Source organism: Ochlerotatus camptorhynchus, unplaced genomic scaffold, assembly GCF_037179485.1.
Source record: "Ochlerotatus camptorhynchus isolate MF236.1 unplaced genomic scaffold, CSIRO-AGI_Acam_v1.1 ptg000434l, whole genome shotgun sequence".
Classification (NCBI taxonomy): Eukaryota; Metazoa; Arthropoda; class Insecta; order Diptera; family Culicidae; genus Ochlerotatus; species Ochlerotatus camptorhynchus.
In genome coordinates this window covers 9,067,972-9,081,489 of record NW_027040920.1, presented here as the reverse complement: position 1 = coordinate 9,081,489, position 13,518 = coordinate 9,067,972, and the positions used below count along the sequence as shown (strand labels likewise).

Here is a 13,518-nt window from a genome sequence, read left to right as displayed (position 1 = left end):
AGAATAATCGAGACACTATTCTCGACGGATCCGAGCACTCTATAAGGATAAAGTCAACAACAACTGAAAATGACAGCTGCAGCATTGCATGTGATCCAAGTTCACGATTTCAGGCACGAAAATCACACTTATTGGTTCATGGATCACGAAATCATTTTGCGTTTTCTGTAGCGTTATGAAATCGATGGTCGCACTGAACAGGCGTGACTTAACTTCATGGATTTGGGAACGAACTAGCAGTTCATGCTTTCGTGATTTGTTGTTCACGAATACCGGAACGGTTTTTTTTGCGTGCAGCGATTCATAGTTCTGACTACTATGAATCGAACACTTGGATTTTTCAGTAATCAAAGGAACACATCTTAGTCCTTGTTACTTTTTATGCGTTGTTGATAGTGACAATAATGGCGGTAAGCTCGAATCGATATTATCCTCGTATTAAATCCCGATCAAGAATGTCCGGCTGCTTTGATGTCGACATCAGAGTTATTCAACACGATGCTATGCAAACACTTCGCAGATCATCCAAACAGGGACGGTATTAAAAGTTAATCCAAGTTGGAGCTTACCACCATAAAAAAAATTAAAGGGTTGTGTCCTATACACGACCGCAGTATGACGTACAACCACGCAAAATTGATGTAAAGGGTGATACGGTCAAAATTTGGTCAATATCAACTTGACGTATTTCTTTCAATTTTGCATTTAAAAAACCTGAACACCCCTCATTTTGAAGGTGTGTGTGTGTAGAATGTTGCTCCTATTTTGATTTTGGAATTCACTCTTCAGTTGTCAAAATGCCGTCCAAGCAAGAAGAGCAGCGTATCAAAATTTTGCTCGCGCATCGCGAAAATCCGAGCTACTCGCACGCAAAGTTGGCAAAATCGCTAAAAGTTGCCAAATCAACCGTTACAAATGTAATTAAAGTGTTTGGGGAACGTTTGTCGACAGCCAGGAAGTCTGGATCGGGGGGAAATTGAAAACCGGAAGCCGCTGAGACGACAAAGAGAGTTGCCGGTAGTTTCAAGCGAAACCCTAACCTCTCTCTCCGAGATGCCGCAAATAAGCTGGGTGTATCGTCTACAACCGTGCATCGAGCCAAAAAACGAGCCGGACTATCGACTTACAAGAAGGTAGTGACTCCAAATCGCGATGATAAACAAAATACGACGGCCAAAGCGCGATCCCGGAGGCTGTACACGACGATGCTGACGAAGTTTGACTGCGTGGTAATGGACGACGAAACCTACGTCAAAGCCGACTACAAGCAGCTTCCGGGACAGGAGTTTTATACGGCAAAAGGAAGGGGAAAGGTAGCAGATGTTTTCAAGCACATGAAACTGTCAAAGTTCGCAAAGAAATATCTGGTTTGGCAAGCCATCTGTACCTGTGGCTTGAAAAGCAGCATTTTTATAGCTTCCGGGCATGCTTGGCATACACAGTTTTGGTCACAAACTGCTCATTTGCTAATAACTTTCCACACAGTTGACAAAGCATAGTTCTGTTTGAAGCAGCAGATAGAATAAAGTTTAAGCTTGTTTTAGGTATGTAAGAAAAAGTAGATTTTAATTCTAGTAATAAACTGTGTTTGTTTTTGTGTTGTCAAAATCAAGTGAGAAATGCTCGCTGCACATCTCTGACTTTAAGTGAAAAAAATCATTGGTGTTGATTCAAATGTTAATATTTACCTACTCTTTGCATATCTATAGTAAGCTATGATCCTAATCTATCAATTACTTTAAAGAAAATCAATTTTCAATAACTGAGTGAAAAGTTATTAACAAATGAGCAGTTGATGTGTACAACTGTGCATGCCAAGCATGCTTCCGGGACTGTCAACCAAGAAATTTATGTGAAAGAGTGTTTGAATAAACGTCTGCTGCCTTTCCTGAAGAAACACGGTTGTTCCGTACTGTTTTGGCCGGATTTGGCATCTTGCCATTACGGTAAAAAGGCCATGGAGTGGTACGCCGCCAACAACGTGCAGGTGGTTCCCAAGGACAAGAACCCTCCCAACACGCCAGAGCTCCGCCCAATTGAGAAATACTGGGCTATTGTCAAGCGGAACCTAAAGAAGACCAAAAAAACTGCTAAGGGCGAGCAGCAGTTCAAGGCAAACTGGCTTTCTGCGGCGAAGAAGGGGGACAAGGTGGCTGTACAAAATCTGATGGCAGGGGTCAAGCGTAAGGCCCGGCAATTCGGATTTGGAAAAGCGGAAGCCTAACTGAATATTTTTCCTGAATTTTATACTAGTTGAACTTGAAAAAGAAATTTAATTTGATTTTTTAAATAAACGATTTCACCGATTTACACGCGTTTTCCCTTGACCAAATTTTGACCGTATCACCCTTTAGTAGCTTCAGCCAGAAACTATAGAACTACGCAGCAGTGAAAGGTCCTCCAAGCGGATACGGAATCAATCAGCAGCTGCGGTGCAGAACTCAATTTGCAGCAGTTCAATTCGGCGACAAAGACGAGCAGCAGATAGCTGCACTCCCCAAGGCTCTGGTTTGAAAGAACTTCAACACTGTTTCTTTGCTGTTTCAATTTATTCTGCACTGCATAGAATACAAATTACTTATATTTATTTCTTCTAGAGAACACTTCCTTAAATATCGTTCGTTGAAACAAAATTCGTTGCGATACAACAGCTCGTTCGATTGGTCCACCAATCAGGAACGTCGTTTGATTTGCGGCGTACAAAAAAAAAAGTGTTAACTTGGCTGACCGATTTCCCGCGGTCTGTTCGGGGTTAGTGTGTGTGTGTGTGTGTGTTACAGAAAGGAATGAGGAAAGGGAAAGGAAATAGAAAAGACGTCGTACCGACTTTGCTTTGTAGGCCAAGAAAATTCGCTATCGTGAACAGTTATGGTTCACTTTTTTTTTTCCTTGATTTGTTTTCCGTGCTGAGCACCAATGCAACCGATGCCAGGGAGGCAGCTCCCTCACCTGGACCCTACTTATCGACCCGTCAACTCATGATCCGGTTTGGCACATACAACACAAAACCTAACACTATTTAACCACACATATTTTTTGATTTGCACCCCAGTATAGACGACAAAGACGTAGTTCTACGGCAAAAAATACACCACAAAAGCAAGGATCGAAGCCAGGATTATTAGGATCCAAGCAGAAAATAATCCAAATAAGGGGAACCTCAAAACCGATGTTGGAGAAGAACTAAATCCCCATGCGAGCGGCAAACAACAATAACTTCGACAACAATAAAATAAAATTTGTTCAAGTGAACCTTCACCATGCGAAGGGAGCAACTGCTGTATTTTGTAAAAGGTTTACAGAGAGAAAACTGGACATTGCTCTTATTCAGGAGCAATGGACAAATAAAAGTAGGATATTAGGAGTTCCTACAACAGCTTGTAATTAACGATGAAGGGCAATTAGCTCCAAGAGCTGCAATTTTAGTAAATGTTAAAGTAAATTTAGTTCCTATTACATAATTTATAAAAAAGAGACATTGTTGCGGTCATGATGGAGGTTCCAACAACTCACGGGAAAACAAATCTATGTTGCTTCAGTATACTTTCCCAGAGACTTGGGAGATGTACCAACAATCAATACGAAACTAACGATTTTAAATTGGCTCACTACTTGACTAGCCTATTGGTCCCAAGCAAACGATTAACGTACCCTATTCTAGTCGAAATTCTACTACTACACAATGTTTGTTTCGATTTGCTATATGAAAGTTTGACAGATAAAATGAGGGGTTAGTGGATTTTCCTATATTTCGAAGGGTGAATCGATTAGCTTGGGACCGAAGAGTGTACCAGAGCTGAGCCAAAAAGTTAAGCACGTTATTTCGGGATCTTCTAGTCTTAGAGTTACCTCTATGGTTATACTAGGGTTCTGATGCATGGCCATTATCGGTGTCATTGCTTAATTTTGTCCCCCGGACCTAGAATGGAGCCTTGTGGAACTCCTGCCGTGATTCTGTCTCGTAGACCAGGACTCGGTTCTGGAAGTAACTACTTAGATTCCTGCAGAGGAAGTCTGGAACCATCATTCTATGGAGCGTATTGGCGATGGCCTACCAGCAGGCACTATTGAATGCATTCTTTACATCAATCGTAATCACGGCGCAGTATCGATTTCTTCTCCGCTTCTGTTTGGACGCTTTCTCGGCTCTGTCAATCACTGTCCGAATTGCATCCACCGTCGATCTCCCTTTCCGGAATCCGAACTGCCTCTTCGACAACCCGTGTTCACTCTCCGTGCATTTCGTCAGCCTGTTCAGGATGATAATCTCCAAGAGCTTTCCGACAGTATCCAGCACGCATATTGGCCTATAAGATACAGGATCCCCCGGCGGTTTTCCGGGCTTCGGCAACAACACAAGCTTTTGTAACTTCCACCGATCAGGGAACTGACCCTAGTCCAAACATTTCTGCAGCACCATCCGGGCTCGTCTGGATCGCCGCCTTCAACGCCACGTTGGGAATTCCATCCGGGCCGGGAGCTTTCTTCGCCTTCAACCCTTTCGTTGCTGCTAGGAGTTCCTCGTTGGAGACTTGTTCAACGTTGTCTCCATCTTCCTCGCCATATGGTGTAGGTGGCCAGGTCGTTGGGTCATGCTGTGGGAAAAGTCCCTCCACGATGACTTTGAGCTTGTTGGGACACATTTCAACCGGCATCGTTGGACCTCTGATCTTCGCCATCGCGACTCGGTATGCGTTGCCCCAGGAATTGGCATCGGCATCGCGGCACAACCAACAATCAATACGAAACTAACGATTTTAAATTGGCACACTACTTGACTAGCCTATTAGTCCCAAGCAAACAATTAACGTACCCCATTCTAGTCGAAATTCTAGTACTACTCAATGTTTGTTTTGATTCGCTATGAAAGTTTGACAGATAAAATGAGGGATTAGTGGATTTTCCTATGTTTCGAGGGGTGAATCAATTAGCTTGGGACCGAAGAGAGCACCAGAGTTGAGCCAAAAAGTTGAGCACGTTATTTCGGGACCTTCTAGTCTTAGAGTTACCTCTATGGCACAACTCCTTGAAACTGTTTGATTTACTCGGCTTTATCTTTCGTTTTAGTGCAGCCCTGCGCTCCTCTCTGTCTGCTTCCGTTCTTGCTCTCTTAACGCGCCTTCTGGCTAGAAAACAACTAGCATGGAGGGTGCTAATTTCCTCGTTTCACCAATAAGCTGGACGCCGCCTGTTCGTTGGCTCCAGTTTTCTCGGCATGGTCTGTCACATGCCCTTGTTAATGATTCGGTCAACTCATCCGCGCTTAGACCCGGGACGCTGCTCTTTACCCTTAGAGCTTCGATGAAGAGATCCTTATTGAATGCCGTCGTCTTCCACTTCCGCTCGCTTACTTTCGTCCTCCGCATTTCCACCGGTGTCCGTTGGCCGATACTGTACCGGATTCGCACACCCTCCAGTTCATACTAGCCAATAGCGACGTATTGCAGAAAGTGACGTCGATAATGGATTCCCTACCATCTTTGCGGAAGGTGCCTTAGTTGGCCAGACCGACGTTCAACTTTGCCAGAGCTTCCAACAGGCTATACCCTCTTGCGTTGGTACACCTACTCCCCCAATCCACTGCCCAAGCATTGAAATCTCCTGCGATGACGACTGGTTTCCGTTCAATGAGCTCCCCAATTAGCTCAACCAAATTGCCATCGGTACGTCTCCCAGGTTGCATTGCACCTTCAGCGCACTTTTAAACTCGTCTTCCGTTGCGATCTCGTCCAGATCCCTGCATTCGATCACTGACTCCTGGGATAAGGCTCTTACGTTCGCCGTCCCGCCAAGAGATTTTTCGACGAGCTCCTTAAAGGCTACGCTGTAAACCGTAGGATCCCTTTTCAGCTCGAATAGCATTTCGCCTTTTGGGGTTCGCCTGGTTTTCACCACGTTCTCACCTAGTTGTTTCAACTCCGGATCCTCTCTCACTTTCCGGAGGAGTGCTGCGTAGGACATTTTGTCATTCGCCTGAACAACCAGAGCGTCACACTTGCTTCTCTCCCTACGAGGCCTAGGCTTCTCCTTGTTCTTCCTGTCTTCCTTCTGTCTTGTCTGTCTGTCTGACCCTTATAGACTCGGAAACTACTGAACCGATAGGCGTGGAAATTTATATGCAGGGGTTTTTGGGGCCGGGAAAGGTTCTTATGATGGTTTGAGATCCCTCCCTCCCCTCTGTAAAGGGGGGCTCCCATACAAATGAAACAGATTTCTGCATAACTCGAGAACTAATCAAGCAAATAGAACGAGATTTGGCATGTAGAGGTCATAGGGGGTAGCCCCTTAGATAAGAGGTGGGACCATAGAGATAATTCTAAGACTAGTAGGTCCCGAAGAAACGTACTCAACTTTTTGGTTCAGCTCTGGTGCTATCTTCGGTCCCAAGCTAATCGATGCACCCCTCAAAACATACGAAAATCAACGAACCCCTCATTTTATCTGTCAAACTTTGATAGCGAATCAAAACAAACATTGTGTAGTACTAGAATTCCGACTAAAATGGGGTACGTTAATCGATTTGCTTGGGACCATTATGCTAGTCAAGTAGTGAGCCAATTTAAAATCGTTTATTTCCACCGGTTGTTAATACTCAGTACGGAAAACAAGATCGACGGAATCAAGGGGAAAAAACCCGTGCTTTTCCGTTCTTATTTTCGAGTTAATTCTCCCGTAGTTGAATAATCATTTAATAAATGCATAATAGTGTTCAATAATTAAACGTTACTTCACTACATGAATGAGAATCAAGCGAATTCCATCGCTGTTTAAGGAAGCCATGATGTCTAATAAACGTTGAATTATGAAAAATTTGATCGAATAAGCTCTGTTGCAACTCATGTATGCCCAATAAAAGCATCTCGACGTGCCTTACACAACACCAAGTAGTAAGTTCAATGTTGTGATTGAATAAGTTCTTCAGATTTGTGTGAACAAAGCCTGAACAGAAGTTATTATTAAAACTAGTACAAGAATTATTAAGCATGCAGTTGAATAAAATCGTCAAGAAGTCGTTTCTTCAATAGGCGAATCCAATAGAAACTAAGCGATCATTTCAGCCTCTGGCGGTTAATAGGGGAACCCTCAAAAGAGTGATGAGGATGGAAATTTTCACCGTGAAGCATAGGAAGAGGACAATATTTTCACCTTTCCTGATTAATTTATCCACCGCAGGTGCTTGAAATCATCATCCACGTGGAATATTTTGTTTTCTGTATCGGGTTTGCAGTGATCCGGCTGGTGCTTCCATATATTTTTGATGAGAAAAATTAAGATTTATTAAATTGTCCCAGCGGTTATGATCTTCCGGATTTTTAATGTGTGGCTATTTCTGCTGGAAATCAGTTCAGCTCTGAAGATAATCGAAAACTACGACCACTCCCGATGTAAATTTTCAAGTTGTGCAATAGAGGGTACATTGTTTCGAGTTTTGAAAATCGTCATTATGATGTAAACAAATGGATTGGATGACATTTCCTTTCAAAATCGACTAGCGCACTCTACATTGACGGTGCATGAAAAGAGCCTATTGGCATCTTGCAGCAAAACTATGACAACACATGCGAACTCTATGGGTGGGAATATGAACTAGTACATGGATGATGTTTGTTTGAATTCCTCTTCACTGATAAATTAAACTATTCCCATTTTGCTTGAAATTTAATCAATTTCACATTAAACTCAGTTTAATCATATCGAATGATTAAACATTAATACTCTCTTTCTAAAAAATAAGCATCTGATATTAATCCCAGTTTAATCATGGTTGATTAGATTGTAGATTATCTTTTTTTGAATAAATCAAATAATATTAAATATAAATAATAAATCATTTTTGATTCTATTTTAATAATTTTTAATTTAATTTTAATCTTTTTTGATTATATATCAGTATTGAAAAAAAAAAATTTAATACTGGAAAGATTATTTCGACTTTAATCATGCATGACTACTGCCGAAGTAATCATGGCTCGGACTCAATAAGGTGAAGCGGGAATCTGCTTACTTTTTAAGCTTTTTTGATTTAATTTATCTTTGAGTGTTGAGAGTGAATGGACGCAATTACAAAATCATTTATTTTCAATCAAATAAAGTTCATTTGGAGTAAAAAATGGCAAATGCAGGTAGGAAAAACATGATTGAAGCAAATGGATGCATTTCCTTTGTTGGTATAATACAAATTTGTGATAAATTTATTGTTTTGAAAACGCGCTGTTATCAAATTACAAAAGTTCACTTCCGGATTAGTTTCAGATGACTGTAGGGACGATATTAGAGTTAATATCACGTTAGTTGATATTCTCGATTATGTTGGAGATAGTGTCCGGCCAATTCGTGAAGGTTGCGCTGTGTTTGATGCAAGGCACGTTGTCTGTATAGGATATACAGAAAAAGCAGATTGCGCTGTAACTTACTGTGGCTATGTTCTGCAATCATCACATCCTGGCCAAATTCCACACAAAACGAGTCTAACCATATCAGCGGATGTATCAAAGTAGGTGTGTATTTGCTCCTGCAAAGCAGGAACTTCTCGTTGCAAACATATTATCGCGTCTATGCTGACGCTAAATCGGTAATTTTTGCATTTCTGCAATTACTAGAACTCAATAATTTGAAAGTATATTCAATATATTTAGATCGGGAAACGTGTCGTATTTGTCGTGCACCGACACAGTTCAGGCATGGGGAATCACAAAAAGTGAAAGGACAGCTCCTTGGGGTGCAAAACGGACTGATGACCTCTGCTGTGTGAACCACCCAAAGAAAATAATGCTTACGGATAAGACTATGGAAAATAACATACTGATGGAATCATTCCGACGGATTTTAATGGGTAACTGAAAAAAAATTATATGCTCATGGGGTTCAATATTGTTTCTTTTTACAGTGGCCAAAGAATCTGCCATCAGTAAACATCGGTTGGGAAGGCATCTTTATGGACAACCCCTTAAAACCTTTACAATGTTCATTTAGATTCCTATAGGGATCCAGCTACGAATACATCAAGTTAGTATTTTAAAGAATTTAGTCGATGTCATGTTAGTATTTTTACATTAAAAAAAAAATACTTCGCTTGCAATCCATTAACAGAACCGCTGTCTTTTAAATGTACTCCTTTTAGCTATAGTATCTCAATTGACGTAATGGATTAAAGAAGTACAAAGTTAGTCCTCGTTTCTATAAAAAGTATAAACATTTTTATCGTATATAGCAAAATGCTTACTGCACACTTTTGCATTTGACGATGGTGTTTTTCCACTTCGTAATACTTTGTACCTGTCCTTGTCCTTAGGAAAACTATGCAGATGGACATTATTTCCTGCTCGCAATCTACATCCAAAGACAGAACAGATGCGATAACTTCTAGGTTTAAACCAGTTCTCGAAATAGGAATGCTCTCTCAGGTGCCCGGGAACATCTTGCACTTCACGAACGCGCCGTCGAGGATATTTGACCAGACGCTTCACATGAAGGCTGGGTATAGCGTGCGGCCTCAAATAAAATGATTTAACTGAAAGATAATATTGATTAGCGATGGAATAAATAAACACTTCTTCACGCGTTCTTGCCTGTGACGAAATCATCTAGCTCAAAATGCGTAGGACAAATTCTCAATCCAGCGGTGCTATCACCTTTCGTCATTTGAAGAGCTTTTTTCCATTGATGAAGCGGACGCAGATTTTTCCGAGAGGGAAACGACAGAAGGGTCTTTAGCACTTTACTGTGGCATGATGAAATGCAGCAATAACCGTTCTGTTTGATGAACGGCGGTGAATCGGGTAAATTCCGTGACGGGGCTGCAGTGTCGATTACTTTGCGGCGTGTATCTACAATATAAACAGCATGATAAAAAACAACATTCGGTTAATCTCTGGTACAACTTACATGTAATAAAATCACTATCCCGGAAGTGATTTTTGAAAATTTTCTCCTTCTGTTCTCCGCTGAGGACGATGAAATTGCACCACTTATTGAACACTTTATTATTTTTTGCTGGAACGGTAAAGAACAGCGTCGAAGATCCGGGTCCACTACGGTTTTTGCATCCCGGAACAACACAATTATGCGGATCATCCATATGAGACGATTTGAGCTGAATTAAAAATAATATTTTTACCATCAAACACATATATAAACGGGGGGAAATACATACCATGTTGAAGCCCACTACATTTCCTACGCGAATAAAGCAGTTTACCAAGTTAATGTATTTAGATTTAACAGAAAATCGTGAATCTTTTGTGTTTGTTAACAAATTTCTTCCCGGTTAAACAGCTTTTGGCGAACGATCATCACAAACACCTCAGCGCTTCCTGTACGTCGTTTTGACGTAGCTTTTCCAATAGACGATTGGGTTGCCTCGCGTCGCGTTTCCTGAAGGCCCACGCACATTAGATCCGGATCGGACGCGTTGCGGCAAACTGACAGCTAAATCTATTGTCTAACTGTCAAATTTACGTCAACGCAACGCAAACGGATCTAATGTGGGTGGCCCTTGAGTGTCGTGTAGTTCTTACGTTTGCACAAACAACAACAAAAACAAAAAGTGAGTCAAAAGTTCTTGTTTATTTTGCGAATAAAAATAAGTAACAATCCAAACACATTTCTACAAAATTGTAATTAGTAATCCAAAATAGTTTTAACTTTGGCTTTGTCCATCCAGCATGTCTTCTACTTGTCCGAAAACTTTCTTACTTTCCGCAAATTGGTTGACGCATTAAATATCGTGATGACAATCCACCCGACCGCAGTCAGCACCACAATCGAAATCAGCATCAACGCAACCGCCCGATACCAGACAGCCGTCGTTCCACTGCGGAAAAACTCCTCGTCGCAAAATTCATAATCATTGTCCGAAAGCCCCAGCAGATGCCGCTTCTCAATTCCAAAATTTTCAATGAATTCGCCGTACTGATTCCACAAATTGCTCATTTTCATGGTGTACCGTGTTGCCATGCTGGCCCGCTGCAAGATCCACAGGTGAGCCACGTGTCCCTTCCTCCATCCATCGTCCACATTCTGACAAATGTACACCAGCCAATCGATGCTGTCGCTATCATGCTCGACGAAGGCATTGCCAGCTTGGATCACGGTACTGTTGATGAATAATCCCGATCGCGGTTGGTGCTTTCCATTGACATCCAATACGAAGGTGTCGAGGCAGCGCCGCCCATTTCCAAAGGTCGCCGAGAAGTGGAAACTGGTGTTGAAACTTGCATTGCCGGGGGTAACAGAGTAGGAACGCTTTTCCGGTGCAGTTATCACCACCGGAAGTAGGGTTTCATCGTCTTCATTGATGGCTCTGAGAACGTCCACCATCGGTTGGTTCGGTTGCTCCCGTAAAGGTTGGCAGGGTCCGTCTTGGAAAATTGCCGAAGAGAATTGAGGCAAAAGCCACAACAGTAGAACTAGCGTAGTTGAAGGACGCATATCGATTGAATGTGGTGACAGCAAATGGTATGAGACGAATTGAATTGCTGCGTTTGATGTGAAATTGCGATCGGAAGCGATAGGGTGATATTAATCTGACCCTCTGTACCGATACAATGCGTGGTACAGGCACAGACAAACAGGCATTACATTTGCATGTTCTTTGTTGAACACTTAGTTGGTAGTACCGCCCCCTGTGCTGCTCATATTAAATTCCCTGTTGAGCGACGATGTTTCACAATAAAAAAAAAAAAAAAAAAAAAAGTTGGGTCTTCTTGTCTGAGGTACAGGTACATACAATGGGAAAACCGTTCGAAATATTTTCAGACGTGAAATGTAAAATAAGATTGTTATCTTTTAGGTAAATCAATCATGGGTAAGTCATACCGGCGCCGGTGGTGTAGTCATCGACAAACCGACATGAATGATCATACAAATTACATAGAAATTTCTGATCACAGCACAAAACTGACGAACACGCGTACAACATTTATGAGTTGGTTCGTGTCTAATCTATTTCGGTTAAATTATTTTTATATAGATAAAACGAAAGCGCCTGAATTCAGACTCTTTATATAAAACATGTCTATGGTTTTGACAGATGGGATGACAGATGGATGCACATTTGAATCGGCCGTTATCGATTCTCGATCAAGAGTTAAGTTTATGTTTCATGTCGGTTTGTCGGTGGTGTAGTGGTAAGCGTGATTACCTCTCACCCCAGCAGGTCTGGGTTCAATCCCAGTCGGTGCCACCGGAATGTTCTGAGGCATAACATCTCTGATCACGCCTTCCTTCGGAAGGGAAGTAAAGCCAATGGTCCTGATTCATGATGGGTCGATAGGTAGGGTCCATGTGTGGGAGCTGCCTCCCTGGCGTCGGTAGCATTGGTGCTCAGCACAGAAAGTAAGATCGACGGAAAACAAATCATGGGAAACAAAAATGAGGTAAGTCCTGAAGACTTTAATTCAATTCCCAGGGCTTCCAATCTCGGTCGACAAAACGTGCCTAGTGGACTTTAATGGCAATTCTGCAGATTTTTCGGGGTGAGAAATCAGTCACGCTTACCACTCAGCCACCGGCACCATAAGTACCATCGTTGATTCATTTTGCAGTTTAGTAAATTTATTGAAGTGAAGAATTACAGTTATAAAGAATCACATAGGCTACGAGATATGTTTGTCAACCAAAAGGCACTTGTTTAATTCGCCGAAAAGCTCCTAACTTTGTTCAGCTTGGTCGCCGCATTGAAGAACCGGATGGCAAACCCCGCTATGGTCATCAGCAGCATTATGGCAATCAAGATCAACACCACCGTCCGGAACCAAAATAGCGTCCTCCTGAAGCGATTGAACTGGTTCTGCAAATCCTCGTCGCAGAACTCAAACTCATTCTCCGACAAACTGAGCAAATCTTCCTGCCTTAAGCCCCACTGCTCCATACGTTTGTGGTATTTGGCCATCAAGTTGTCCATCCGCATCGAATTCCGACTCAGCAAGTTCATCTTCTGAAGAATCCACAAATGGGCCACGTGTCCATGGCGCTTCCCATCCATCACATTCTGACAGATGTAAACCAGCCAATCCCTCTCTAAAGGTTCGGTCTCTACGAAGACGTTTCCGGATTGCATCTGTTGGCCATCAACGATAAAATCCATCGCCGATTTTGACTCCGCATTGATGCCCAGTTGGAATTGTTCGACGCATTGCCCTGACCCGAAGGTGACCGAAAAGTGGAAACTGGTGTTGAACGTACTGTTGGCAAACGAAGCCGAGTAATGGTGCTTCTCCGGAGCAGTGATGGCCACCGGAATCAAAGTTAGGTTTATTTTATGCATCATAAATCGAAGCTTTTCCCTTGTGGTTTCGACCGATTGCTCCGAAACGGGTTTACATGATCCTTCCAGGAATATGGCACAGGAAAATGGCACGAGCCACAGGAATACGACCACCGCCACCACGTTTAAAGTGCACATTTCGATTGATTTTTTTTTTTCGAAAGTGGTATTACACTGCATGTACTTCGTGGAGTGGGGGAATCACTGATTTTAATGATAAACTTAAATTGATGTAACCTGAGGTGCAATAA

At 42.2% G+C, this 13,518-nt stretch overlaps 1 pseudogene; it reads left to right on the top strand.

Moving 5' to 3' along the window:
- Positions 1–8,110: 8,110 nt before the first annotated feature.
- On the top strand, positions 8,111–8,841 carry LOC135711649 (uncharacterized; annotated as a pseudogene).
- Positions 8,842–13,518: the final 4,677 nt, after the last annotated feature.